The 12,145-nt window shown below is 53.0% G+C and overlaps 1 long non-coding RNA gene across 1 annotated transcript; it reads left to right on the top strand.

The window, feature by feature from the left end:
* Nucleotides 1–763: 763 nt before the first annotated feature.
* Nucleotides 764–8,189, top strand: LOC114218309 (uncharacterized). The gene is made up of 3 exons (XR_003611171.2): nucleotides 764–2,692; nucleotides 4,178–4,323; nucleotides 4,415–8,189. It is a non-coding gene; the product is annotated as an uncharacterized LOC114218309 (long non-coding RNA).
* Nucleotides 8,190–12,145: the final 3,956 nt, after the last annotated feature.

The following is a 12,145-nucleotide window of genomic DNA, read 5'->3' on the forward strand; positions in this document are numbered from 1 at the left end:
CAGTGGGAGGAGGGGGCGGGGCTAACAGGCCTCCCTTGACGGACAGTTCTTAGTGGTATTTGCGCTTCAAGCTCATCCCGCTTGACGAATGGTTACGCGAGATGTCAATCATTACTACTCCCGCCCCCGGGCCGCCGGAAAGTTCGCGGGAATGAAGCTCCAGTCTCGGTAGCCAGAAGCAGTGATAAGAGAAGCTTTCTGATTGGCCAGAAGTTGGCTTGGACCATCTGCGGGTGGAAGGGGGATTCGCCGTTCCCCCCCCGCCGTTTCGGAAGTGAGTTCGCCCACGAGGGGCCGGTCGGGCGCGCGGGAGTTTGCAGCGGCGCCTGCGCAGTAACGAGGCCGCAGTTGCCGACTCGGGATCTGTGAGCGGGTCACTTCGCAGAGATTCTTGTGGCTCAAGTTCGCGGGCACCTGGGAGCAAAGCCGCGTTGGTGCATCAAGAAATCCGGTTCCTGCCCCACATCCCGCAGGGAAGTCCGATTTTTTAAAAAGCCCAACGACATTATGCAATGTAAGATCTAAAATAGGACCGTGTTTATAGTGATGTCTGTGAACGAAAGGGAGAGCAAGTAAACTTTGCCCCGGGCGAGGGTTGCTCTCCGGAATGTGAAGTCCTCCTTTCCGCTGAGCCCACTTACTCGCTTGTACGATGGAGAACGTGTGACACCCCCTCCTCCCCCCCCCCCCCCCGCCCTCCGCCCTACTGAATGAAAGCGGGCCTCCAGGACTCTGCCCGTCGCTCAGGAAGGCTGCGCCCATCTCCGCCCACTTGCCAGGGAGGTCCCTCTTGCTGGGCGGTCAGAAAACCAGGCTGAAATCCCCACCGTCTTGGCCTGGCGCGTCGCCTCACCCTGAGCCTCTTTGCTCGTATTTGAAGATCGGCCCGCAGAACCCGCCTCTGGGGTTGTCCTGAGGAGTACAAGAGGGGAAAGATGTAGGGGCCCCGGGCACAGTAGGTTCTCAACAGTGATTGTCGAATGGATGAAAGAAGAAATTTATCTGGACAGATTTGGCTTATCACCATCACGGTGATGACATCATGGCCAGATGCGCCCCCGAGGTCACTCCTGCTGACCCCCTCTAGGGTGGCTGGCGCTAAGAGGGAAGAGTAGGCCCTGGGCGAAGGTTCTTGTGCCCGGGGTTCCCATCACGAAACGCTCCTTCACCAGGCGTTTCTCTCAGCTGCTCTGTGACTTTGTGTGGCTGCCAGCCACGTGCAGGGCAGTGAACACACGCACACTCATCAAATTGCTAAGAACTTTTCAGTCCCGATTCTGGAGTGAAACAATGCAAGTTGCCTGGAATTTTCTTTCCTTAGGAATCATTCCTGGTATTATGGTTGAGGCCTCTCTGCCTCTCCTTCGTTCTTTTTAACCTGCTTTTCTTTTTTGAGGACATCATGCACAGCTGAATCAGGCACCTCAGGCCTCCGTGAGTCAGAATGCCTCTGCCTGGTCTTCCTGCTCCCCCTTCAGGCTGTCCTGTCCATCGTCACCCCGCTAATCCCTTCGAGGACCCCTTGAGTGAGTCCCCTCCCGAGGCAGCTGCATGGAGCTGAGACACTGAGCTACATCTGAGGGGAGGCTTCTGGAGCCCCCATTGCCTCGAAGGGGGTAATGGCCCCTCCCTCATAGGCTGTTGTCCTCCGCACCACATCCACTCTCCCTCTCGTTGCCACTCTGTGATTTGGGTCAGCATTTTGGATTTTTCCGGTGAGATGCTAAACTGTGTATAATGAATTCTACCCTGCTTACTCCACAATCCCCAGGGCCTTCTGTATATTCTTAATGACTAATGACAGCTGCCTGACCGTCCCTGGTTTTAAAGAGGTCAGAGAGCTTTGGAGCCATAAGGGCCCTTGAGAAATTCTAGTCTGACCCCTCCCTGAGCTGCTGTAGTGGCTAAAGCTGGCATATGTTGAGCACATTATGAATACTGGCCTCATCCTGAGCACCGTAAAGGCTTAATTAATTTACTTTTCATGATCGTATGTGATGTTCATAATAACCCCTGTGAGGCTTGTATCATCCCTGTTTGATAGATGGGGAAACTGAGGCCCAAATGAGGAAAAGGCTGACACCCAGAGTCACAAAGCTAGTGAATGGAGGAACTAAGGATTGAACAAAAGGAGATTGTCAAGCCCGTGGTGTTGACAGGAACCTGTCCTTCCTCCGCTGTCTCTCACACTTCCTTCCATCCTAGAGAATAAATTTATTGAGTTCCTTGCAGTAATAGGTCATGTCAATTGAGCCTCATATGCCAGGCATGTGCTAAACACTTCACATCCTCTCTCTTGTTGGCTGCAACGACTCTGAGAAGTGGAAACTGTCATTACTTCAGTTCAAGAGGCAAGAATCTGAGGTTCATGGGCAGCCCAAGGTCCTGCGACATGTCAGCTGGAGTCAGAACGGACCTCAGGTCCTGTTCTTGGGACTGATGTCTTTTTCCATTTCCCGGTGCAATCTTCCCAGTTTCATTAATAAGCTTTCCTTGAGTGCCTGCCCTAGGCCAGGCCCTGGGCTGGTGTTCGGGGCTACGAAGTGAGGGTGACAAGAGTCCCAGGTGACTCTGTCAGACTGTGGTCCCGTGGGAGTGCTGGCCAGTGTTGCACGCCTGTTTTCTGGAGGAGGCCGGAATCTGGATTTTGTGTGAAATCCTCTGACTCTCAAATGATCTGCGCCTGCTTGTGGTGAGTGTTGAACGGGAAACGATTTGTTGAACGAAGAGAAAATACTCTTTGCTGTGGTTCCCGGACTAGCGACATCAGCCCCGCCCCCCAACAGGGACTTGATGGAAATGCTCATTCCCAGGCCCCACCCAAGCCAACTGAACACTGGGGGTAGGAACCACAGTCTGTTTTCATAAGCCTTTTTGGTGATTTTGATGCATGCTATTGTTTGAGAACCTCTGCTCTTAGGTCATGGTAGGGCCCACCTTTATCCATTTTCTCTGTTTCACTGTTTCTCAAACTCCCCGAGACCCTTCCTGACACAGGGCCTTTGCAGTTACTATTCTCAACGTGGCTGCATGACTCTTTCCCTCAAACCTTCAGATCTTGTTCAAATGTCATCTCCTTGGAGAGGCCCTCCGCAAGCACCCAATTTAAAGAATCACTCCCAATCTGTTGGTCTTAATCGCTTTGCCTTATTTTACTTTCTTCATGGCACTCCCCGCTACCCGATACTATATCCTGTACTAGTCATTTGCATAGTGTCTGTCTCCCTCCACTAGGAGGCAAGCTTCATGAGGACAGGGACTTGGTCTCTTTTGTTCTCCCAAGATCTCTAACGGTGCCCAGCCTGGTGAGGTACTTGGTAAATATTGCTGAGTGAAGGAAGGAGTCTTGTAGAGTTTACCTTTCGGGTCATTCATTTATTCATTCTACAAGTACTGATTCTTGAGTACCAGTTCTTGTGCAGGCAACAGGCTTGTTGGCCGTGGCCATTCAGATGGGGACTGCCTGTGGCCTGCGTCCTCTGCTGCCTCCCACCCCCTCGTACATCAGCTCCAGATCTGTAGAACCTCCAGAGCCCACAGACTCATAGGCTCTGTGGAATTGGAGGGCTTAAATAGCACTGCTCCCCAAAGCCGGGGACTGGGCTGTTGGGGCTGATTTGGAAGCGAGGGTTTTGGGGGAGGCAGCTGCTGACAAGTTGTTCCCAGGGACTGTTCCATCATCCTGGGGTTGAATGCTTCCTGACAGCCCTGACAACACAGCGTGCGGCCAAGCTGCGGCTCGGTACCACAGACAGCTGCGATACTCCACGCACATGCCCGGGCCGGTCGTGCCCACTGGGGCCGAGTCCTTCCACCATTGCTCAGGGGGTTCTCCTCTGCTTAGGCAGCTCCTCAGAGCCCCCATCGCTTGTAGGGTGGATTATGAGCAGGATTGTTGGGTGCAAAACAACTCCTTTGGATAAATAAGAGGCTTTAGGGGAAATTCGTGGGGAAAACCTCTTGAGAGTTATTCAGCATGAAGCCTCGAGAAGAATATGTTTCATGCAATAAGGCCGATTTCCTCTAATGCCCTCATGTCGGGGGGGGGCAATGCAAAAGAGAGGACTAGTAGATTTGGGGGAATTTTATGTATTTTGATGAGGGCTTCTTCACCTTGGCACTATTGACATTTTGGAGGATAATTCGCTGTTGTGGGGGGCTGTGCTGGGCATTACAGGTGTGTGGTAGCATCTTTGGCCTTTACCCACTCGACGCCAGAATCATCTCCCTCGTTGTGACAACCCCAAATGCCTGCAGATATTGCCAAATGTCCCCGGGCGGCCAAAATCATCCATGGATGAGGACCGCTGATGTGTGAACTCAGTGAGTAAGGAGTATTGATTTTAAAACTGAAATTTGCAAGGGCCGGGACTCAGACTTTCGGTCTGGGTTCAAATCCTGCTTTGCTTCTTAGGTTCTGTTTTGTCATCCCTGCTCCTGTGGGTGCTGCACGGATCAGCCGAGTTAACTCCCAGAAGGGGTCTAGAACAGCGCCTGACAAGGAGTAGGATTCACTAAACACCAGCCCGTACTAACAGCGACCGGGATGCTGATGAATCCCCCTTAGGGTGATCTGTAATGCAGCCTCGGCGGCGTCTGTCTGACAGTTTCCTACGATGCACTGCGTCTCATCTGCCTCCTGGTGTGCTGCCTTCTCATGGTAATGACCTTTGCTGTTCGTTTCTCCGTTGTTCACGTGGGCCTGGCTGTTTATGCCTCCACTGATGCGATGCCTGGCGGTGGCCATCTCGATAAAGGGCAGAGGAAATGTGACGGACTCACCTCCTGTGCGCCTGGAATGCAAAGTGGAGCCTTGAGCTGTGTGGCCTCAGAAGTGCACGGAGGCTGCGATGTCCTGATTCCATCAGCAGGGGGCAGCAGCAGCTGGGAAAATGCCTGTTGCAGGAGGGAGCCAAGGGCGGCCTTCGCGGTTGCGTGTATTTAAAGTGGAGCAAATCATCCCTCCAGAGCCACCCGCGGCCTCCTTTAACAGACCGCGATAGCTCATCCGCGGGAGCCAAGAGCTGCTTTTCTAGAACATTCTACATTTAGCATCTCTGTCCACTTCCAGATGGCTCACTCTGAACCCAGGCCAAATTCTGCTAGGGGCAAAGTTAAGCGGGTTCCTGTTGCTCCCTGTGCCTTTGCCTCTCTGCTGATTCCACCCTGCCCTGTCCACTTGTCTGAGTGACACAGTGCCTTTTCTAGGGCATCCCGGCAGCTGCACCGCACGCTCAGGCCCCGTCTTACTGTGTTCTCCATCTCCCCCTCACACAAACAGCATTCCAGAGTCTCATTCTCTCACAGCTACCCTGCATTCACTCTGGACCCCCTCTACCGCATTTCCTCCGTAGCAGCCAGGGGCATCTTTCCAGTTTTGAATGGACAGTCTCTTCTCTAGGTTTAAACTGTAAAAGGTGGAAGAGAACGGTACAGAGAACGTTCCCTCCCAGCCATGACCACAAGCCTGCAGTTCCCAGCCCCGGGGGCCACCACTCTTAACAGTTTCCTACACCTTTCAGATATTTTATGTGCCTGGCAGCAAATGCACATGAACATTCTTATCCTTCCCGCCTCCTTCCCCCTATGAATAGAAGCTGTCACACACACTCTCCTGCACTTTGCTTTTTCTAACAATATACTTTGGAGAGGCTCCATGTCAGCACCCAAAATGCCCCTCATCCCCCCCCCCCTTTTTTTTATGCTTGTGCAGAGAGTGGTCTTTCTAAATCTTGTATTTCCACTGCAACTCCCTCAAAGACTTCCTTCTGTTTTTCCCAAACATCTGTTAGGCCTGGTGAGCTGGCCTTGGCCTAGCTCCCTTTCTGTGTCTAGGGCAGGCTGGCTTAATCCATCCTCGAACTGGATCTGCCTCTCCGGCCCCAGGGCCTTTGCCTCTGCTGTCCCCTCCTAACCTAGTTTGCCACCACTGTGCTTTTCTCGGCTCAACCATTACTTATGCCCCGTGTCCTGTACATCCCGTAGCAGTGGTGATTGTTGTTTGTAGCACAGTGATTCATCATAGGCTCTCGACCAGAGTCCTGGGGTTCAAATCTTGGGCACTTTGTAGCTGTGGGACCTTGGGCAGCTTGCCACACCTCTGCCAAGTGCCATGGGAACAATAATAGATCCTTCATCCTGGGCTTTGGTGTTGAGGATTCAGGGACTGGACGAGTAAGCACAGAGCAAGCCTCCATGCCCGTGGTGATTGGAGCGCATCTTTTTCACCTACTGAGTGCTAACCCCTGAGGGCAGGGACTAGGCATCACATCCCAGTGCCTGGTATAAAGCAGGTATTCTATAAAGATGGCCCAAATCTACTGGGCATACTTACAGATTAGAAGGAGCCTCGGTACGAGCCAACAGTAGTTGGCCCTTGTGCCAGGCTCCTTCTTAGATTGTTTTACCCCATCCTCACAACAACCTTGACAGGTAGGTAACATCACTATCCCCATTTCCCAGGTGAGGAAACTGAAGCCCAGAGAGGTTAAGTAACTTGCCAGAGGTCACACAGGAGCAGAGCTAGGAGTCAAGTCCAGGAAGACTTCTAGGAAACAATAAACATTTCAAAAATAGCGTCTGAACTCAGAGATGGTTATGTCTATGAGTGGGAGTGGGCTGTGCTCTGGGGCATCTTTCCCATCCATCTCTGCCCGTTTCAGTTCTGGGCTGGTTTTGAGACCCAACTCAAATAACCCCTCCTTGCTCCAGCCAGGCAGTTCATGTCCTGATCTACCTCTGGACCCTCAGAGAGGGGAGGCAGCCAGCCCCTTCACCTGGGTTTGGGTCCCCTGCTGTCCTGGCCGGGTCCCGCTCTGTAGTTCTCCTCTGTCTGCCCACTTGCTCATACAAGCACAAGGCTCCCAGCTTTTGAGACACATTCCCCACACCTCCCTTCAGAGCTTGGCTTGCCCATCCCTCTTTCGTTCCCTCACCTACCACTTCTGCCACAGTCTGCTGCAAACAGTCTCCCCCCATGTCAGAAGTCACCCACGGAGCAGTGGTCCGCTCCAGTGCTCGGCTGCAGGAATGGGGGACACTGCACTATGTGCCAGGCCCGCGGTGAGCACACCAGGCTCACGATAGCCTTGCTAGCTTCAGCCTATAGAGGAGCAAACAGACCCAGAGAGGTTTAGCAACATGCCTGGGATCGTATGCTTGAAGTAGCGGAGCGGGATTCAAACCCAGGAGCCACAGCTGCGGCCATCAGCTCCACTGTTTCCAATGGGGCGTGTCTGCCAAGTTGGCATGGCCAACCTCTTCTCTCTTGGCTTTCTTCTCTCTTCCTTGCTCGGTGAGGCCCCTCTTCCTGGTTCTTCTCCTGAGCCCCTTGACTGGTCTTTCTCCAGTGCATTGGAGGCTACTCTGCTCCCTGCTCCTGAAATGGTAGACCCCCAAGGGCTTCATGCTGTGCCTGCCTGCCCTGCGGGCGCTCCCTGGTGCCTGCACCTGGTGCCTGTCTGGTGACTTACTGCCCACAACAGGCCGCCCGACACAGGGGACTTGGGGATAATAACACCCCTGCTTGCTCTCTCAAAGAGTTACTGTGAGGGTCAAAATGTTGTCCAGGATATGCTTTGCAAACTGTCAAGTGCTGGGCAAAGGTCAGGGCTGTCACCATTACTGTGATGGGCTCCATGCAGAGGTTGGTTCCTGGTCCCCTGTTCTGAGTGTTCTTGGAGTGTGTCATCAGCACCTGAACGTAGCACGCCTGAGTTGGAACCTGGCAGCCTGCGGACAGGCTGTGAAAGTACCTGATAGCCATTCGGAGTGAGAAGCTGAGAGGCCTTTTCCAAATGGAACCACGGAGATGAAGAGACTGGCCAAGCATGTCACCAGGCTGGGCCGCCTCAGGGCCATCTCCCGAGACTCTGGCGGCTGTAGATGGGTGTGATTGCTTGCATGGCAGGCATCCTCCACCCTAGAAAAGGGGGCTGGTGAGACAGAGCAGCACAGAGCCCCTTGACTTACCACCACCGTGGGCTGCATGGCCAAGGGTGCGAGCACCCGGCTCTCGCAGTTGCTGGAGGGGCAGGAGGACAGACGCTGAAGTCAGCAGATGTGGTTTAAGAGGCCGACTCTGAACAGAAGGATGTCTCTGGTCTACCGATGCCACCCTCCATATCCCCGAAGAGAGTTCAGACATCCTGCTTGCAGGGAAAGATTCTTAAAATCTCACAAACTTCATCTTTGCCGGGGCGGGGTGGGGGGGTGAAGAAAAACAGTTTTGGGATATGCAAAGTGAGAAGTAGATCCCGGGATGTGTGTAGTGGTCCCTCAGAGCGCTGGCACCTCACCTGTCTGGTGGCTCTATCGTGTCCTCCCAGACTTCAGCTGTCGGCGTCTAGTTTCCGGAGGGGGAGACTGAGGCTCAGTTCAACGAGTTGAGGGGCATGTCTGGTACAACGTGACTAATAAGAAGGGAGCGTGGGATTAGAATTCCCATCTCTTTTCTCCAAATCCCGCTCCTCTACCTGCTGGCTGGCTGGCTTTGGGAGAGCTAATGAGCTTGGCTGAGCCTCTGTTTTCCTATCTGTAAAATGGGACGAATGACCGACTTCAGAGGGCTTAAATGTGCCTTGAATGAGGCAATGCAGATAAAGCACGTGATATAGGGGCGCCTGGGTGGCTCAGACGGTTAAGCTTCTGCCTTCGGCTCAGGTCATGATCCCAGCGTCCTGGGATCGAGCCCCGCATCGGGCTCCCTGCTCGGCGGGAAGCCTGCTTCTCCCTCTCCCACTCCCCCTGCTTGTGTTCCCTCTCTCTCTGTCTCTCTCTATGTCAAATAAATAAAATTAAAAAAATAAAAATAAAAAATAAAACACATGATACAGCCACAGAGCAAACACTCAGCATATGCTGGTAGTTATAGCTACTCGAGAGCACGCTGTTATTGAATGAATGAATGAATGAATGAATGAATGACTTAAATGTACTCCTACCCTCTATGGGGGGATAGGAAACTTTCCTTGCAAGAAACCCAACAAATGAAAGCAATTTCCTGTAGATGAAAATAAAGTGCTCATGGAAGCAGTTTCTTGTGGCAGAAGAATTGGCCCCCACTTCCTCTGTATTATTCATACTCGGAAGCCCAGAAAGGGCTGGTTCCCGGCGCCGACAGCCATCCACGGCCATCTTTGTGGCAGTGCTGACAAGGTGGCGTTTTTTGTGATGATTACGCAAGAAACCTTTCCAGTCCCTGACCCTCTGCTCCAGCAAAAATGCTTTGGATCTTGCAGAACTGCCGGGCCATTGGCCATTTCTCATCCGGCGCTGGCTCGCCCCGCAAGCTTCACGGCCATCCCCAGAACCGTCTGAGAAGCACTCTGATGAAATGATCGCCCTCTGCCCGTTTCTCGAGAGTGAACAGATGTGAGCATTGGGTGACAAGTGGCCCGAGACCTGGAGTTGCTGGAGCAGTAACAGAGGCCCGGGCGTCTTGCTGGAGTGCGGCCAGGTCAGTGCCACAGGCACTGTGGTGAACACAGAAAACCTTCGAACGTTCTCTGTTTTCGCAGCAGGACGTTCAAGAGCCTCCCCAGTCAGAGGCTGGGCCTTTGGCAGCCGCTGCGCTCCTGCATCCTGCTCCGGGCTGCAGAGAGCTGGCTACTTGCGAGTTTGGGTCCCTAAATGTGGATGTACTTGGGGCTGTTAGGCAGATCACCGCACAGAGCACAGGAGTTTAGTGGGTCTGAGCTCGGCCTCTGGGGTCAGATAAACCAGAGATGGGCCCCAACTCCAACACTCTTTCGGTTTGGAATTCTCCCAGAAGCACACCTCGAGCACGGACTTGATTGAATACAGTGGTTTATTGTGAGTCGGTTCCCCGAAGCACTACTTGGGGAGCGGGGACATGAGACAGGGAGGGGACGGGGCAGGAGGGTGCACCACTAAGCTGATGGCTACTGTGGGCAGGAGGGTGCACCACTAAGCTGATGGCTACTGTCCCCATCCTGCTGGGGACTGAGGGCTGTGCCGCCGGTACCCTCGGCACGTCTGCCTTGCCCTGGGCGGAGGCTGGGTATCCACAGCCAGGAACAAAAGCCCCTTGGACAGTGAGCCTGGGGTCTTCAGAGGGTGGAGTGGGGGCATCGCAGGATCTGCTGTGACCCCTCCCCTCTCTGGGCCTCAGTCTCCCGAGCTATTAAAGAGGGATGAGGATACCATTATTGGGGTTTGGCATAAAGATTAGGGGGAGGGCATGTGAAGCACAAAGTACTGGACATGCCTGACAGCCGACATGGTGCTATTCTTGTTGTTAGAGTTTGCCGTTCGTGTTTCCGGAAGATTGTTCTCCTCTTAACCAAAGAATTCCTTTGTATCCTTCAGATGCCCGGCTTAGATGTCACAGCTTCTACTTCCCTGCATGTCTTAGTGTCCTAGGGCTACCGTAACAAATGGCCACAAATTTGGTGACTTGAGAGGAATGTATTCTCTCATGGTTCTGGAAGCCAGAGTCTGAAATCGAGCTGTCTGCAGGCCATGCTCCTTCGGAGGGCTCTGGGGAGGGTCCTTCCTTGCCTTACCCAGCTCCTGGTGGCTCCCGATGCTCACGGGCTTGTGGCTGCCTCACTCCCCCCTCCGTCTCCTCCTTCACGTGTCCGTTCTATCCTGGGTGTCTTCTCCTTTTCTATCTCTTCTGATGATACCTGTCACTGGCTGTAGGGCCCACGCTCATCTGGGAGGGTCTCAACTTGAGATCCTCACCTTAATTATCTCTGCAAATATTCCAAATAAGGTCACTTTCTGAGGTTCTGAGTGGATGTATCTGTTCAACCCGCTACACTACACTTTCTGAGTTTTCTTTAATTCCTGCTCATTGGATAGAATTACGGTTTGTTTTACGTACTAACCACAGCAAATCAACCCGCCAGGGGCTTGTTGCGCTGTTGTCAGAACCCTCCTGAGCTTGGTAGCTTCCAGGAGTCCTCGGGGGCCAGGCTCCTCCCAGTGTCCTGACTGACACGTCGCTGGCGAGTCTTTCATGTCTACGGCCATAGGAAGGCAGCTCCATCTTTGGGCACTAGGGCTGCATCCCAGACAGGGCAAAGGAGGAAAGCGAAGGCCAAAGGCTAAGGGGTCTGCTTCTCCGGAAGCTTCTCTGCAAACCCCACCCAGGGATGTAGGTTTACATCTCATAGACCAAAACCATGTTCCCATTCAGGCATCTTTATCAGGGCACATTGCTAACCTGCCCCCAAATAGGATTGTGATAGAAAGAAGGAGGTGAGAATTAGGGACAAATAGACAAATTACAATATAGTATAATGTAATATATAATACAATATAGTCACCTATAAACAATTAAAATTCGCATCACAGATCTTCCGCATGTTATTATAGAATATCCACAATGTCTGGCTTAAAAGACACCCCCTAGTTTCTTTGTGGATGCCCAGACTTTTCCCAGCCTTGTGCCTCCTGGTGTCCTAGCCGCTCCTTTCTGGACACGAGGGCCTGGCCCTGAGGGAGAGCGGGACCAGGATGTGGGCATTCCGGTGAGCCCAGCAGAGCAGAGCCACATCAGAGATGGCAGAAGCTGTTGCTGGTGGTGATGCTGCTGGAAGGAGTTCGAGCAGGGACAGGGAGGTGGCGAGAGCACCAAGGGGTGAGCGGAAGCCTGGGGCTTCTGTCCCTCCTCCCCCTGAAGGAGGGACATTAAATGCAAACCAGTCTCCTTGGAACCTGGTGACATCAGCACATGGCTCTCCCAAGGTGGCGTTCTGAACACTGGGTCGGGTCAGGACAGAGAAAATAAAAAGAATGACCTGGAAACTTCTCTGCCTTTTTAGGACATGGCACCCTCTTTGGGTCTGTGTTTGGGTGACATCTGTGTTCAGTGGCTATCTGGAGAGTGATTGATTCAATAATGTAGCAAGCAGCCAGCAGGAGGTTAATGGATTTGTAGTGGCCTGTAAGTTGGCTCAGGTCACAGCATCTCTGAGTTGGAAGGGACTCCCTGTCCAGGGGAACCCGCCTGCTGATGCATGAGTTCTTTCAACAAGTTCCCTCGTCTCTGTTTGCGTGCCTCTCATGATAGAACGCTCACTGCCTCACAGGATGGCCCGTGTTGTGCCCAGGAGCTCAAGGGGTAGATAGGTTTCTTTAGGTTTAGGCAAGAACTGTTGCCTCATGAATCCCCCTA

The sequence above is a fragment of the Eumetopias jubatus genome, unplaced genomic scaffold, assembly GCF_037043125.1.
Source record: "Eumetopias jubatus isolate StellerSeaLion01/CBP00866 unplaced genomic scaffold, mEumJub1_p1.0 scaffold_8, whole genome shotgun sequence".
Taxonomy (NCBI): Eukaryota; Metazoa; Chordata; class Mammalia; order Carnivora; family Otariidae; genus Eumetopias; species Eumetopias jubatus.